The sequence below is a fragment of the Lissotriton vulgaris genome, chromosome 9 (assembly GCF_964263255.1).
Source record: "Lissotriton vulgaris chromosome 9, aLisVul1.2, whole genome shotgun sequence".
NCBI lineage: Eukaryota > Metazoa > Chordata > Amphibia > Caudata > Salamandridae > Lissotriton > Lissotriton vulgaris.
The window spans coordinates 295,178,384-295,193,724 of NC_141697.1; positions in this window are offsets into that span (position 1 = coordinate 295,178,384).

The window sequence follows — 15,341 nt, forward strand, 5'->3', positions numbered from 1 at the left end:
AGTGAACCACTTCTGTCCTGGGGGATCTTTGTGCACTGTCAGGTGGACAGGGGTTTGGGAGATCTGCGCCAGGCAGTCTGTCACAGGACACATGAGTTATGTGTCACCCTCAAGCGGGTTCTGTGTGGGTCCCCAGAAGTCCTGGCATGCCAGGCAAGTGCCCAACCGAAGGTATTGGTCCCTGGGTTAGTAGACCAGGTTTAGGATCTGCCTGACCTGGAAGGAAGGGCATCTGTAACCAGTGTCCTGACCAGTATGGCTTCCAGGGGTACCCCTCCAGTAGGGAGGGTAAAGCGCTCTTGAAGGGGGTACAGAGGGAGGGAGTCCTCACCTCTGACCCAGGCGCAACGTGAAGGTTTAGACCCTAGGTTAGGAGACCAGTTGCTGTAGAGAGGTCCTGAACTGGTAGGAGAATTGTGTTCTGAGGGCCCTTCTCCTGGGAGAAGAGTGCAGGAATCCAGAAGGCAGGGTAGGGAGAGGAGAGCTTCGCCCGTGACCCCTGGTCAGCCTGAGGGTACAGACCCAGGGCTGACGGGCCAGTGTCAGGATGCCCTACCTGACTTGGCAAGATGGTGAATGGAATGAAGGTGCCAAGCACCTGGGGTTACTGCCCCCTACTCTCTGATGCCACAGAGTCTAGAGAGGCCTGACCGGCATGCAGCCTGGTTCTCATCACTGACAGCTGTCAGTGGCCCCTGTGGCTGGTTGTCCTGGTGGACAGTGTTGCCCCTGGAAGGGGGGCAAGAATCACCCCCAGGGGGTGGACTGGGCCACACCGCTATGTTGGCCAGGTCGGTGCTGTCTACCAGTGTGGGCACATCTGTGAGCGAAGTCCTGGTGCACGGGCAAGTGCTCCACCGCAGGGGTTGGTCCCTGGGTGGGGAAGCCAGGTTCAGGTGTTGTCTGACCTAGAGGCATTGGAGCGTAGGTTTGAGAACCTGGTCCGGGGTGTCCCCCCTGACCTCGGATACAAGTTGCAGGATAGAACCCCTAAACTGGGGGCGAATGGTGCGGGACACCTACCACAGGTGCCCTGACTATTCTAGAAGGGGGTTCCGCTTCAGGTGGGAGGGTCCAGAGCCCTAAGGAAGAGGAGGACCGGGTGTGGGGAAGCCCACATGGATTGGCATGGTGAACCCTGAGAGTATGGAGAAGAGTGATCCAACTGGGTTCAGGTGGTGCAGAACAGGAGTAGTGCCCTGCTGTTTCGCCAGTTTCCATGTTCTATCGCCTTAAGCAGGGAATCCCATTGAGGTATCATTTAGTCTACCCTGGCTTTAGGCTGGTAGGGGGTTGTGTTGGAAATGGCCCTTTTTGCAGGGTAATCCCCAAACATTCTGCTTCTTCCTCCCTTATTTTTCCTGACCCGTGGTTGTTGGCAATAGGACTCTGGGCACTTTACCACTGCTGATCAGTGCTAAAGTGCATATGCTCTCTGTTTAAATTGTTATTGTAATCAGTTATCCATGATTGGCATATCTGTGTCACCAAGAAGTCCCTAGTAAAGTGCACTGAGTGTGCCAGGGCTGGTGATACAAATGCTACTAGTGGGCCTGCAGCACTGATTGTGCCACCCACATGAGAAGCCCTAAAATGGTGTCTCAGGCCTGTCACCGCAGTGCCTGTGTGCAATCTGTGAACTGCCATGTCCTCCTGGTCAGTGTCCCCAATGACCAGGCCTAATCTGAGGTTCCGTGACGATTGTAAGTGGTGTTTTCGACTCGCACGAATATGGTCGAGTCTGGTATCTATGAACCGTAAATGACGAGTTTAGTGGGTGTACGCAGTTTCGCTGTACTAGCCTAAACCGTTCGTTTGTTTCGTGGGTTTATCTATCTGTACCCACGGGTTCCATCTTAGATACGGCATCCATTTTGTCTCTTGCCCTCAAGTAGTCAGCGAACGGACGTTGTTCGCTTCGCGACCCTGGGATTCCCAAGACATTTGCGGAAGACACATTTCCTTTGAAAGTGTCTTTATGATGAGGGGGATGATACTGTAAGGCAGATGGCCCCGCTCGAGGCGCATCTTGCCGTGCCGGTCTATTGTCTTAGCCGTGCATCTCATTAGGCACGTCCCTTTGATGCCTGTAGCTCGTGTTTCCCGATACCTCCCCTTTTACACCCTTTCCAATCTCCCCACTGTTTCCATCTTCCTCTGCACCTGTCCTTGTTCCTTCTTCGATCTGTTTACTGCCGATTGGAATGTACTAATGGTGGGAAGATGGGTTTTTACAGTTGGGAACCGCCAAATGTTTCTGTACTTATGTTCCGGACCTTGAATACATCAAAGCAACCCCTCTCGGGGATAATTATGGGAACCAAATCGTAAACCTTTGTGTACCATGTTAGGCTATGAGAGAAATGTGTATAAAAGGAGCGATCCACAGTAGCAAATTGAATCAGATCCCGCGAACTTGCATTCTATGTACTTCACGTGACTTCTGTGTTCCCTGCAGTAAATAAACCTCGAATCTTTGACGCCGAAGGAAGTGTCCCGTGTCTCTGTCACTTGTACGCCGGAACAGGTTACCCACGAAGGTTTCAGGTGTTGTCCCCTGGCACCGCTGGGTCTTAAATAGCCCAGTCCTTCAGTTGGCGCCCAATGTGGGGATGCATCAGTGGTACCGGTCCAAGCCCGACGATCGTGAGGAACTTCGTGTGAAATCTCCGAGGGAAGGTGCACCCCGCTTCATCGATCCTGTTGTCGAAATAAGTGGCCCGACGACTTTTCCCGCGAAGATTCCCGCCTCCTGACGGCTGCGACGGACTGCTGCCCTGACTGTAGACCTGTTTTGGCGCCTGGCGTAGACCTTGGTATAGCGAGACGATTGACGGGCCTTCCTGGTGACGCCATCGATCTTTGAGTTAAGTATTTGTGGGTCGCTCCCAGAATTCTTGGTTGTGGTTGCCTAGTTGTTGCATGGTTCCATCGCATTTGTGGTTCTTGGTACTTTGTTGTGATATTTGACGACTGCAGCCGCCAAAAACCGAGGGTTTTTGCTCTTTGCAGGGACTTGGTAAATCCCGTAACCCTTGACGTTTGTGGAACTCGGCTAGTGTGCAAGATGCCTGGTCGCAGTACTCTGTTTAGTTGTTTCAGACGTTGTGGTACGGATTCCCGACTGGAGGACTCTTGTCCGATACCTCCGGTTGGAACTCCCACTTATGAGCTCTATAGTAAGCATGGGCTAGGCCCGATTGCTTTTAATGAATATTGGATTCGTTACACCAAAAAAGAGGGTGTCCTTAGTTGGCCACCGCACGGTAGTTTCGAGACCCCGATTTTAGATAATCTTGAGGCTAAATTGTTTAAGAAAAGGGCATGTTTGATGCCTTTCGGTTGTGGCGTAAAGAAGCCCGACAGAAAGAGATCAGACAGACTAAACGTAATCAGAGAGATGGTGTTGCTACTATTGTAAAGAAAGCAGAGCAGTTCCAACGTGATAAGAAGGAAAAGGAAGTATTTGATAGACTTCAGCGTATGTCTATAGATAAATGTTATCCCGCTTTGCCTACGGAGTCGGATAAAAAGGAGGAATTAGTTGAGGATCCTTTAATGTCCTATCTTATGAAGTCACCACCTCCGTACGCACAGGATACCGCAACTCCTGCGATTCCCCCTGTGCCTGCTCTTGTACCTGCTCCTCAACCTGTTCTTCCGACTGTTCCTGCTCCTTTGCCTACTGCTGTTCCTACTGCTCCTCCGCTTGTACTTCCGCATACTCCTGCTCCCGCTACTGCTCCTGTTTTACTTACTCCTGCCGTTTCTTCTGTTTCTACTCCTTCTCTTGTTACTACTCTATCGTATACTTCTCCAACTACTCGACGTCGTACCCCTTCAATGGCTGCGAATTTTGCTAATTCTCTTGGTCCTATCCTTGAGTCCGCTGATTCGGACGGTCCACAAAGACGTAGTCAGCTCCCTGGTAATAGGGAACGTGCTGCGTTGTACAATATGGCGATGTCATGGATGCTGCACCCCTATAGAAATCCTCCGCGTTCGGTATTGAATACGTTCAATCAATTCAATATACCGACGCAGAGGTATGTTTTTGAAGAAATGTGCAAGTTTTTGCGCGATCAAATATCGGCAGATGCACCGGAAGAGGTATTAACTGCTTTGACCAACTTACAGCTTCAGTTTTCAAGCGGAATGGTAGTAGGTACAAATGTTCGACGTGCCATCGAGCAATTATTGGCCCTCCGTCCCTCTCTGATGCCTCAAGCCTTGTTCGTTGAGGACATTGAAAGACAGTTAGATGCGTCTGGTCAGTTTCCCATGCGAGAGGTTCCTCCTGTATGGATGCCAGCTAATCCTCAGGCTCAGCCTCCGGTATTGGCACATTTCCAGAGAGTATGGATACATCTCCCATGGAAACGATCAGAAGTGTTGCAGGTGAAACAATCTTTGCCTGACCCTCGCAAAAATCCTGCAGGGTACTATAAGGAATTGTCGCAGCTCGTAGACGCTACGATAATGAATCTTGCCGATATCGATATGCTGTTTGGCAATGTCGTACCGCAACCGGTATGGGCTAAGATTCGTCAGGAAAATCATGCAAACGAATTGGGTGGTGATTGGGCTGCTCTTATCGCGGCAGATGCACGACAGATTGGTGGTGCTAAACCTGAACAGGTTATTTCTGATCTCCCTCAGAGAATCATTACCCTAATGAAAACACTTATGCCAGCTATGAGGGTGAACTGGGACAAATTGTCAGCCTGTAGACAGAAAAAGGACGAGAGTGTCTCTGATTTCTTTACGAGATTTGAGGAGGCATTCATTGACCATAGTGGTCAGGATATGGGCACTGAGGGTGGTCAGCGGTTGTTCGTGGATAAATTTGTCTCTAACTTATTGCCCGACTTGAGCAATAAATTGAAAAATTCTGAGTGTGCGTGGGCTGTCTCTACTTCTGCTCAGATATTGGCTACGGCACAGTATTACGAGAACAGAGAAAAAGAAGAGAACAATCGCGCTGATAAAAAGACGAAAGAACTTAAAACTAAAGTGTTGTTGCAGCAGGCTTATCCTCCGCGTTCGAACCAGAACGATTCGCAGCGAAATCTATCGCAGCCGCAATCAAACAGGTCGCAATCGCGAAATGACTCATCTTCCCAGAGATCTTCGTTAGGGTACAATCAGTGTGCCTATTGTAGACAGGAGGGTCATTTAAAATTCAACTGTCCTGTTTTGAACGACCGTAATAGTGGTAACACATCCAGAGGAGGCCGTGGTGGTTCTCAGCAGACATCACGTGGTAGAGGTCGCGGTGCTCAAAATGATCGTTCAGATAATTCGTCAAATTCCAATAACTGTTTTGATCAGCGTGGATCATCGCAAGGACGATCTGCGCAGTACAATGTAGACGATTATTACGTCGATCAGGGAACTGACGACAGTAATTACTAGGAAAGCCATAGACAAGGAGAGGGAGTGGTATCAGTTCCGGTTGATCAGAGAGGGCCTTACGTCGCAGTTGCTACATCGGGCGTCGTTGAGCCTTTTCTGTTGGACACTGGTGCAGCGAAAAGTTCTATAATGCATTCGAAACTCCCTGGCGCACTTTTGTCTGGCTTAACAAATGTTTCCGTTGGATTCTCTGGCGCCCCTGTTAGCAATCCAGTTTCGTGCCCTTTGCCCCTTACAATTGGGCCTCGTGAGCTGCAAGCTCCGTTGAATTTGACTACTGGTTGTGGTGAAAATCTTTTGGGCCTGGATTTGCTAAAATGTTTGTATGGGACTTTGTACTGTTCTCCTGCGGGAGTAAAGCTTACTTTGGGTGAGAGAGTCGTCTTTCCAATGTACTTGTCTCTCGATAAGCTTCCACCGGAATTGAGTTCTCTTCCTGCATCTTTGTGGGCAACAGGTCCCAATGACGTGGGCCTGCTTGACATCTCCCCTTATGTTGTTCAGCTGAAATCTAATGTGCGATTGCCACGTATTCCCCAGTATCGAATCTCTCTTGACGGTGAACGAGCACTGTTAGCGATCATTTATGATCTGATCGAGAAAGATGTTATTGAAGAGACCCGGGGAAACGTGTGCAACAGCCCTGTACTGCCTATTCTGAAACGTACCGATCCCTCGAAACCACCTGTTTATCGTTTTGTTATCGATTTACGGGAGGTAAATAAAATTGTGATTCCTCAGTTCCCTGTTGTGCCTGACATCACGGCGCTACTGACTCTGATTCCAGCTTCTGCATCTTGGTTTTCGGTGATCGATCTGAAGAATGCTTTCTTTAGCATTCCGATTGCCGAAGAAAGCAGAGACCTTTTCGGTTTCTCTCTTGGTGGCCGTAGCTTCCGGTTTAAACGTGCTCCTCAGGGCTACTGTGAGAGTCCATCGATTTACAGTCAAGCCTTGAAGGGTCAACTGGATGCGTTCATGTTGCCGGCTGGTGCGGCCTTAATCCAATACGTCGATGACTTATTGGTGGCTGCAGATACTCAGGACATTTGCAAAATTGCTACGGTATCGTTGTTGCAACATCTCTGTGACTTACATCACAAGGTGTCACCTTCTAAACTCCAATATTGTTGTCAAGAAGTAACCTATCTAGGTCACTTATTGTCAAAGGAGGGAAGACGGTTGACCCCAGAGAGAATTGCAGCAATTGCGCGAATGACTGTGCCAACAACCCAAAGAGATGTGCGTGCCTTTTTAGGTATCACGTCATATTGCCGGCAATGGATTCCAAATTTTTCATTGCTAGCGAAACCATTGGTGGCTCTTACGTGCAAGGATGTTTCAACTCCTTTACCATGGACGGAAGAATGTCAGAAGAGTTTTTCTGAATTGCGTGACTCATTGTGTTCGGCTCCTGTGTTAGGTACCCCTGACTACAGCAAGCCGTTTACATTATATGTTCACGAGAGGGAAGGTTGTGCTTTGAGTGTCTTAACGCAACCTTTTGGTGGTAAGCAACGTCCATGTGCATATTTTTCCTCGACCTTGGATCCCTGTAGCTAGAGCATTGCCGAGTTGCCTCAGAGCAACAGCGGCAGCTGCGGTGTCCATCCGACAATCAGCAGGCTTGGTCATGGATAATATGCTTACGGTGATGGTTCCGCATGCAGTTGACACTCTTTTGAATCGTACGAAAACTCAGCACTTGACGAGTGCGAGGTTGTCTGGGTACGAGTTGACGCTTTTGGCAAGTCATATTCAGATAAAACGTTGCAATGTTCTGAACCCGGCGACTTTGTTACCAATTAGCACGGAGTCAGATGAAGTAGCAGAACATGACTGTTATTTAAGGACTGAGGAGGAAACAAAAGGTTGAGTGGACCTTAAAAACACTCCTTTGGAAGATCCAGATGGAACTTTGTATGTGGATGGTTCATGTTTTAAATTGCCAAATGGTGATGTGACTACTGCGTATGCTGTTGTAACTTTGAATACTGTTGTGGAAGCTGCAAGATTAAATCAGAACTCTGCCCAAGCTGCAGAACTGATTGCCCTAACTAGAGCGTGCGTGTTGGCGAAAGGGAAACGTGTGAATGTGTTTACCGACAGCCAATATGCTTTTGGCGTCGCTCATAGCTTTGGACGATTGTGGAGAGAGAGAGGTTTTATGACGTCGCATGGCACGAAGATTCAGCATGGCCAGCTTGTGAATGATCTTTTGGATGCACTTACGTTGCCTAAGCAGGTAGCGATTGTTAAATGTAGTGCACATCGCAAGGTGACGGATGATGTTGGTCGTGGTAATGCATTTACGGATGAGACTGCTAAGGAGACTGCCCGGAACCTTAGCACTAGAATGTATGTGACGAGTTCGGTTAGGTGGCCTACAGAGACTGGTATGTGTGAGGACACTATCGAGAGTGTGAAGGCAATTCAGAATGAGGCCACTGAGACTGAAAAGACGAAGTGGAAAGAGAGTACGGGAAAGTTGGATGCGAATGGTTGTTGGGTTGATTTGTTGGAGCATAAAAGATGGATGTTGCCAGATGCGTATGTGCTAGCTGTTGTGACGATGGCACATGGGTTAGCACATATTAGTGCGAAAGGTATTTGTAAGTTACTGTCCCCTGTGTGGAAGAATGATGGTATCACGAAATGTGCTGAAAGATTGGTTAAAAATTGCATGGTATGTATGTTGTACAATCCTGGTAAGGGAACCCCAACACCTCCTGGCCATTTTGCTCCCCCTTCATGTCCTTTTGAGGTGATTCAACTAGACTTCATCCATATGGAGCGATGCAATAACCTGAAATACGTTTTAGTTGTGGTTTGCGCGTTCTCCCGATGGATTGAAGCCTACCCTCTCAAAGACAACACTGCCCTGTCGACTGCGAAAATCCTACTGAAGGAATACTTTCCTCGGTATGGAATGCCTCGGATTGTATGGTCTGATAACGGAAGTGAGTTTGTGGGGAGTGTGATGAAGAGTGTGTGTAAGGGCCTTGGAATTAATCAAAAATTCCATAGCGCCAATCATCCCCAGTCAGCAGGTTTGGTTGAAGGGTATAATGGCACCCTTAAACTTAAGTTAGCGAAGATCCAGGCTACGACTGGTCTTTCGTGGCCTGACGCCTTACCCTTAGCTTTACTGTCAACAAGGGCGACCGTACACTCCCGAGTAGGGCTCAGTCCCTATGAAATAGTGTTCGGCCGTCCTGCGAATGTTTGGGGGGTCCCTAGACCGGGTGTGTTTTCTAATCTTGAGTACCCAATGTTGATTGATTATCTTCATGATCTGACTGCTAAACTGAGGTTAATTCACCAACAGGTTTACGAAGCACTGCCGACGCAGACGGAGGGTCCAGGCCACCAGCTCCAACCGGGAGACTGGGTGGTTACTCGCAATTTTGCCCGCAAGAAGAACCTTGAAGCCCGGTTTTCTGGACCCTTCCAGGTCCTCCTTGCCACGAGAACTGCCGTTCGTTTGGAAGGGCGTAAAAATTGGGTGCATGCCACTCATACTAAAAAGGTTCCTATACCTTTACCGGCAGACTCGTGGGTGAGGAAGGGCATTGCTTCAGCTGAAACCGAAGGATTGCAGGCTTTCGTACCTTTTAGTGACGCACAACCTGTCGGAGAATCCTCAGTGCAGCAGAAAGACATTGTTGAACATTTGTCATCACAAGACTCAAGACTTGAACATTCGACTGATCAGCAGAACTCTGTTCCCCCATCGGATCCTTTGTTTGACGAACAGACACGTCCTGGGAAAACTCAATACTTTTTGCGATCCAGCACCAGAGACTAATAAAGAAAATTTCGTTTTGTCCCTCGACAATTGCATTATCCCGTTTGCCACGATCAGTCTGAACACCCGTATCATTGTGATTATTTTTGTAAATATTGAGTTTCGTTCCACATGTGTTTTTGCTTCCACAGCTGAGAGACTTTTGTATATACATTGTGAATAAGACCGCGTGTACTTCCTTCTGGTTAGTAGGTCTTGACGCTAGGTTAAAGACCGTCGGTTCCTGGGAACTCCTAGGGATTGACTACTGCTACACAGAACGAAGTGCGTCAAGAAACGTTGCGGACGGTCATAGGGGATGGCGTTTTCAAAGCTGATGGACTTGGAAGAAGCTCAGGCGCAAAGATTCAAACTGCAACAACTTATTCGTACCAAATGTTTTTTGTTTCAAGTGTTCCTATTGTTTTTGACTGTTTCTGCATTATTGGCAGTTGGGGTGTATTACATGATGTCGTACTTCTCACCTTCTGCCATACCTACTCCTACTTCTGACCCTAAACTTACCTCCACTGCATCCCCTCATTCTTTCCATATCCTACCTGAACACGAACAGGCTAGACGTGCAGAATTCCGAAATAATTCCTTTATTCAGCTCCTTCATCAGCACCAGTTAGTGGTTAACACTACAAATTGTTGGGTGTGTGGGTTAATGCCACATACCACGGATAAGGGAATTCCATATCTGGTCCTACCTTATAGTTCCCAGGGTTCAGCTCGAGCATTCCAAACAATGTTTCGAAGCGCACTAGATTCTTACCCCAGTCGAGAGCCACGTTCTCCCTAATTTGGTCCCGGCTCGTATCAAAAGCCTTTGTCTATAGCGATAGAGGATCTAGATAGAGATATCTATGAGCCGTCGCTCATCCCAGAGGAAGAGGTAAAAGCCTATAGGGTCCTGAGTAAGGTCGAGTATAGTGCGCTCACGAGTGAAAAACAGCTTAGAAGCTCGCCCCCGATATGGGTCGTACCCCACCTTGGTAATTTCTGTTTATTGGGTCGTGGCCGAAGATCGAGAGCTCGTCTTGGAGAGAGTGCTTGCTCCGAGACTTATATCTTGCCAATGCTCTCGTCCCCTGTGTTTCTGGCTGCCAAGGGTACATACTTTGTCTGCCATGATCGTGCGTATACATGGTTGCCCTCCGACTTTGTGGGCTCATGTTTTATCGCAAATCTGTTGCCTCCGACGTTCACTGTAGACGCAGACTATCACAAGACTAGAGTTGTGAGAGGCGTAATTAGTGAAGAGGACACTGCCGGTCAAGAGGCAGGAGACTTTTTCAAGGGTTTCCTCCCGTTTTGGGGACCTATGGTTAATAGTAGGAACCTGAGACAGTTGACTCGAGTGGTGGAATCAACAGCTAATATTACTGCCAGTGCCCTTGGTAATATCACCACAGAACTTCAGGCGGATAGGCTTATGACGTTACAAAACCGTATGGTTTTAGACGTGGTCTTAGCAGATCGAGGTGGAGTATGTAAGGTGATCCATTCGAGCTGCTGTATTTTCATTCCAGATAACGCTCCGACTGTCTATCAAGCCATCTCAAAGTTGCATAAGATCTCTGAATCCATACACGTGGATGTAGGGGATTGGACGCTACTTGGGTGGTTTTGGGGCCTGATGTCGACTTGGGGTTGGAAGATTCTGATGATCATCGGAGTTGTTGTGGCGTTCCTGTTCACGTGTTGCCTTTGTGTGCAGTGTGGTCCTGCCTTATGTGGCCTCTGTGCTACGACGTGTATAAGACAGCCGCCTGTTACCAAAGGAGCTCGGTTGGACAGAGCTATTTTACAGCAACATCTAGATGGTCTGATGAATATCGAGTATGATTCTGACTAGTGCTTGCCTACATGAGGGCAAAAGGAGCGTCTGAGGTTCCGTGACGATTGTAAGTGGTGTTTTCGACTCGCACGAATATGGTCGAGTCTGGTATCTATGAAACGCAAATGACGAGTTTAGTGGGTGTACGCAGTTTCGCTGTACTAGCCTAAACCGTTCGTTTGTTTCGTGGGTTTATCTATCTGTACCCACGGGTTCCATCTTAGATACGGCATCCATTTTGTCTCTTGCCCTCAAGTAGTCAGCGAACAGACGTTGTCCGCTTCGCGACCCTGGGATTCCCAAGACATTTGCGGAAGACACATTTCCTTTGAAAGTGTCTTTATGATGAGGGGGATGATACAGTAAGGCAGATGGCCCCGCTCGAGGCGCATCTTGCCGTGCCGGTCTATTGTCTTAGCCGTGCATCTCATTAGGCACGTCCCTTTGATGCCTGTAGCTCGTGTTTCCCGATACCTCCCCCTTTACACCCTTTCCGATCTCCCCACTGTTTCCATCTTCCTCTGCACCTGTCCTTGTTCCTTCTTCGATCTGTTTACTGCCGATTGGAATGTACTAATGGTGGGAAGATGGGTTTTTACAGTTGGGAACCGCCAAATGTTTCTGTACTTATGTTCCGGACCTTGAATACATCAAAGCAACCCCTCTCAGGGATAATTATGGGAACCAAATCGTAAACCTTTGTGTACCATGTTAGGCTATGAGAGAAATGTGTATAAAAGGAGCGATCCACAGTAGCAAATTGAATCAGATCCCGCGAACTTGCATTCTATGTACTTCACGTGACTTCTGTGTTCCCTGCAGTAAATAAACCTCGAATCTTTGACGCCGAAGGAAGTGTCCCGTGTCTCTGTCACTTGTACACCGGAACAGGTTACCCACGAAGGTTTCAGGTGTTGTCCCCTGGCACCGCTGGGTCTTAAATAACCCAGTCCTTCAAAACCTTCCCTTTCTGTACACATTGGTCACCCCTATGGAAGACCCAAGGTACCCCCTTGGGCAAGGTGCAGTGTATGTGAAAGGTAGAGCATGTACTAGTGCAGGTGACCTGCTCTGGTAGTGAATTACAGCCATTTACGTTTTTCACTATTGTAAGGCTATCTTGCCCATAGGCTATCATGGGGCATGCTGGCTACAGTGGCTACCTGCATATCTCCCCATAGGAGCAAGATAGGACATACAAGTCTGGTATCCCTGTACTCAGATTTTAGTACCACATCTTTTAGGAAAGGTGCTTTTTTAAATCCTGTGTTTGAGAACAGCACTTTTAGAGAGTTGCATCTAGAGTGGTGGCAGGGGGTAGCACCTGTGCCTGAATAGGGATGTTCCTGCCTTCCAGAATGCTGGCTCCACCTCCTGCTGGGCGGCTGATGACCCTGCCCCTCTCTCTGAAAGGTAAAGGAGAGGCCAGGAAAACAAAGTGCTCAAGGAACACCCAGAACTGGTTCAGACCAGGCTCAGAGCCTGCACTGGAGATCGTCGCCACCCCGAAGATTCTCGCATCGTACCTTTTGCGAGCTGCTTCTACTGAATCCTGTGCACCGGAATCCACGCAAGGTATCGTATCCCTCCCCGTACAGACCGGAGTCACCGCAACACGCCCGCTATATCGAGCGGGGTTGTCGCGTCGCCTCGCCAGGGTCTCAGGCATGACGCATCCCTTGCTTTTCACCGCTACAGCTTTTCACTGGGAAGTTTTGTCGCAACTAAAGGTACTGTGAGCTAAAGCGTGACGCAACTTTGAACAATTTTTACGCAACCTTGAGAACTTTTTTGAAACCACATTCTTGAACTGGCGACGCTTTGCTGAGACTGCTCTGAGAGGACGCTGGGCTACGAGGCTTTGTGTTTTAATCCGCCACTTCTCGCGGAACCTGCTGCGCGGGTCCCGCTTCGCTGGATTGCCAGCTCAACTACCTGGACTCCTGTGTGATTGCTCCTGGGGTTTGCCGAGGGTAAGGCAGGGCTGCGAGCAGAGTGCTAGCGCCGGCCAGGGACTACCTGTCCCAGAAGCACCGGCGGCCGGATCAACTGCACCTGGGCTGCTCTCCCCGCCTGCCCCTCCCCATCTGGTTTAAAACCTGTGCAGTTCATTCTTCGTTGGGACGCTTTGCTGAGACTGCTCTGAGAGGACGCTGGGCTGCGAGGCTTTGTGTTTTAATCCGCCACTTCTCGCGGAACCCGCTGCGCGGGTCCCGCTTCGCTGGATTGCCAGCTCAACTACCTGGACTCCTGTGTGATTGCTCCTGGGGTTTGCCGAGGGTAAGGCAGGGCTGCGAGCAGAGTGTTAGCACCGGCCAGGGACTACCTGTCCCAGAAGCACCGGCGGCCGGATCAACTGCACCTGGGCTGCTCTCCCCGCCTGCCCCTCCCCATCTGGTTTAAAACCTGTGCAGTTCATGCTTCGTTGGGACGCTTTGCTGAGACTGCTCTGAGAGGACGCTGGGCTGCGAGGCTTTGTGTTTTAATCCGCCATTTCTCGCGGAACCCGCTGCGCGGGTCCCGCTTCGCTGGATTGCCAGCTCAACTACCTGGACTCCTGTGTGATTGCTCCTGGGGTTTGCCGAGGGTAAGGCAGGGCTGCGAGCAGAGTGCTAGCGCCGGCCAGGGACTACCTGTCCCAGAAGCACCGGCGGCCGGATCAACTGCACCTGGGCTGCTCTCCCCGCCTGCCCCTCCCCATTACCCATAGTCCTATAAATTCCTTAGAGTAACCCCGCTGCGCGGGAGCGAGCAGGAGCGACCGGAAGAAGCCCGGGACAAGGGCGGGACAGTCTGCGACTGGCAGAGACTGGACTGGGCCAAGAACGCTGTTAAAAATACTTGTGAGTTAATCCGTTATTAACGGTAGCTCATGACATCTCAGTAATTACTGAAGGATATAAGGGGAGGTTCCATACACTTTTGATAGTAGCAGCTCCTGGAACATAGGCTTGTTGTACATCTTGGGTCATTGTGTGTATCCATAGTCGTTACCAGTATGTCTAAACAAAAACAAAGTACACTACCTGCAAACACAATAGATAATTACTTATTTCAAGTGGTCACCAAGATTAATAACGATAGAAGGTCCTCTCTGGGACTGAGCCCAACCTCTAGCACCAATCCAATCGAACTATCTCGAACTAACCTCATTGATTCAGAAAATATTAGTGAAACATTGGTGCTCTCCCAAAACATGTCTGACAGCCCCGCTGATAATGTGACTCCACCTACCACTTCTAGTAATACTGATGAGGTTGTTCAAGCTGGTGTTGACCTGGACCTACAAATTGTGGAGGATAATACCTTAACTCTGGTACCTGTCCCTGCGCCCAGGGTGACCAAAGGGCCCACTAAGGGCCAACCCAGGCGCGGTGGACTCCGTTCTAGTAAGAATAGACCCGCAACTCCACCTCGGAAGAATAGTGCAGAGGACACAGGGGGTGAGGACGAAGGCACTATGCTATGGGACGAAGCCAATATTAAGAAACTATTGGGAATGTTTGATCAAAAAATGAGGGGCATAATAAAGCCACTCTTATCTAAGATTGACCATCTTACAGATAAGGTTAATAAGCTTGAGGGCCTCTTGTTGAATACTAATGAATGCTTGGGGGAACTGCCAAACAAGGTAATAGATAAAATAGAGCAAACAAATCATAGGGAAGATGGAACTAGAGGAAATGGGGATACCCTGGTCCTGACTCAACCACTCATCCCTACCTCTTGCTTGGCAACGAACAGCAACCTCCCTACAGACCCATTAATTAGTACCGAGACTAACGAAGATCCTCTTGCGGAATCTGGACCAATGGAACTAGTTGTTGAAGCTTCCCCATTGATCCTTGTCCTAGCTAATGTACCAACTTTGAAGTACGGACAGATAGAGTCTCCCCAATCACTCTTAAGTAAAGCCCTATACTGGCTAACTAACAATATGCATATCTCCAACTGGGGCAAACAAAAACTGTCAGAGGAACTACTAACTGCCAGAAGGGTAAAAAGGATAGGTAATAGCCCAAAAAGATTTGCAGGCGACTGTGTTGTACTTAATTTTAGAGGACCGGAAGTGTTGCCTGAAATCCTACCCAATCTTCCGCCCCCACAACGTAGAACAGCGGAAATTATCCCTCTTACTCTTGACTTCTTCTATAGTAGGAGAGGTTTTATTGCTAGACCCAGTGTCCTGAGGACCAAATGGACCACAGTGTCACATAGAAGGGGTGGGGGTGGGAGCGGGGGCGGGGTTGGAGATGCCCGAAGATGTGACTGGGGTACAAACCTCGAAAACAGATT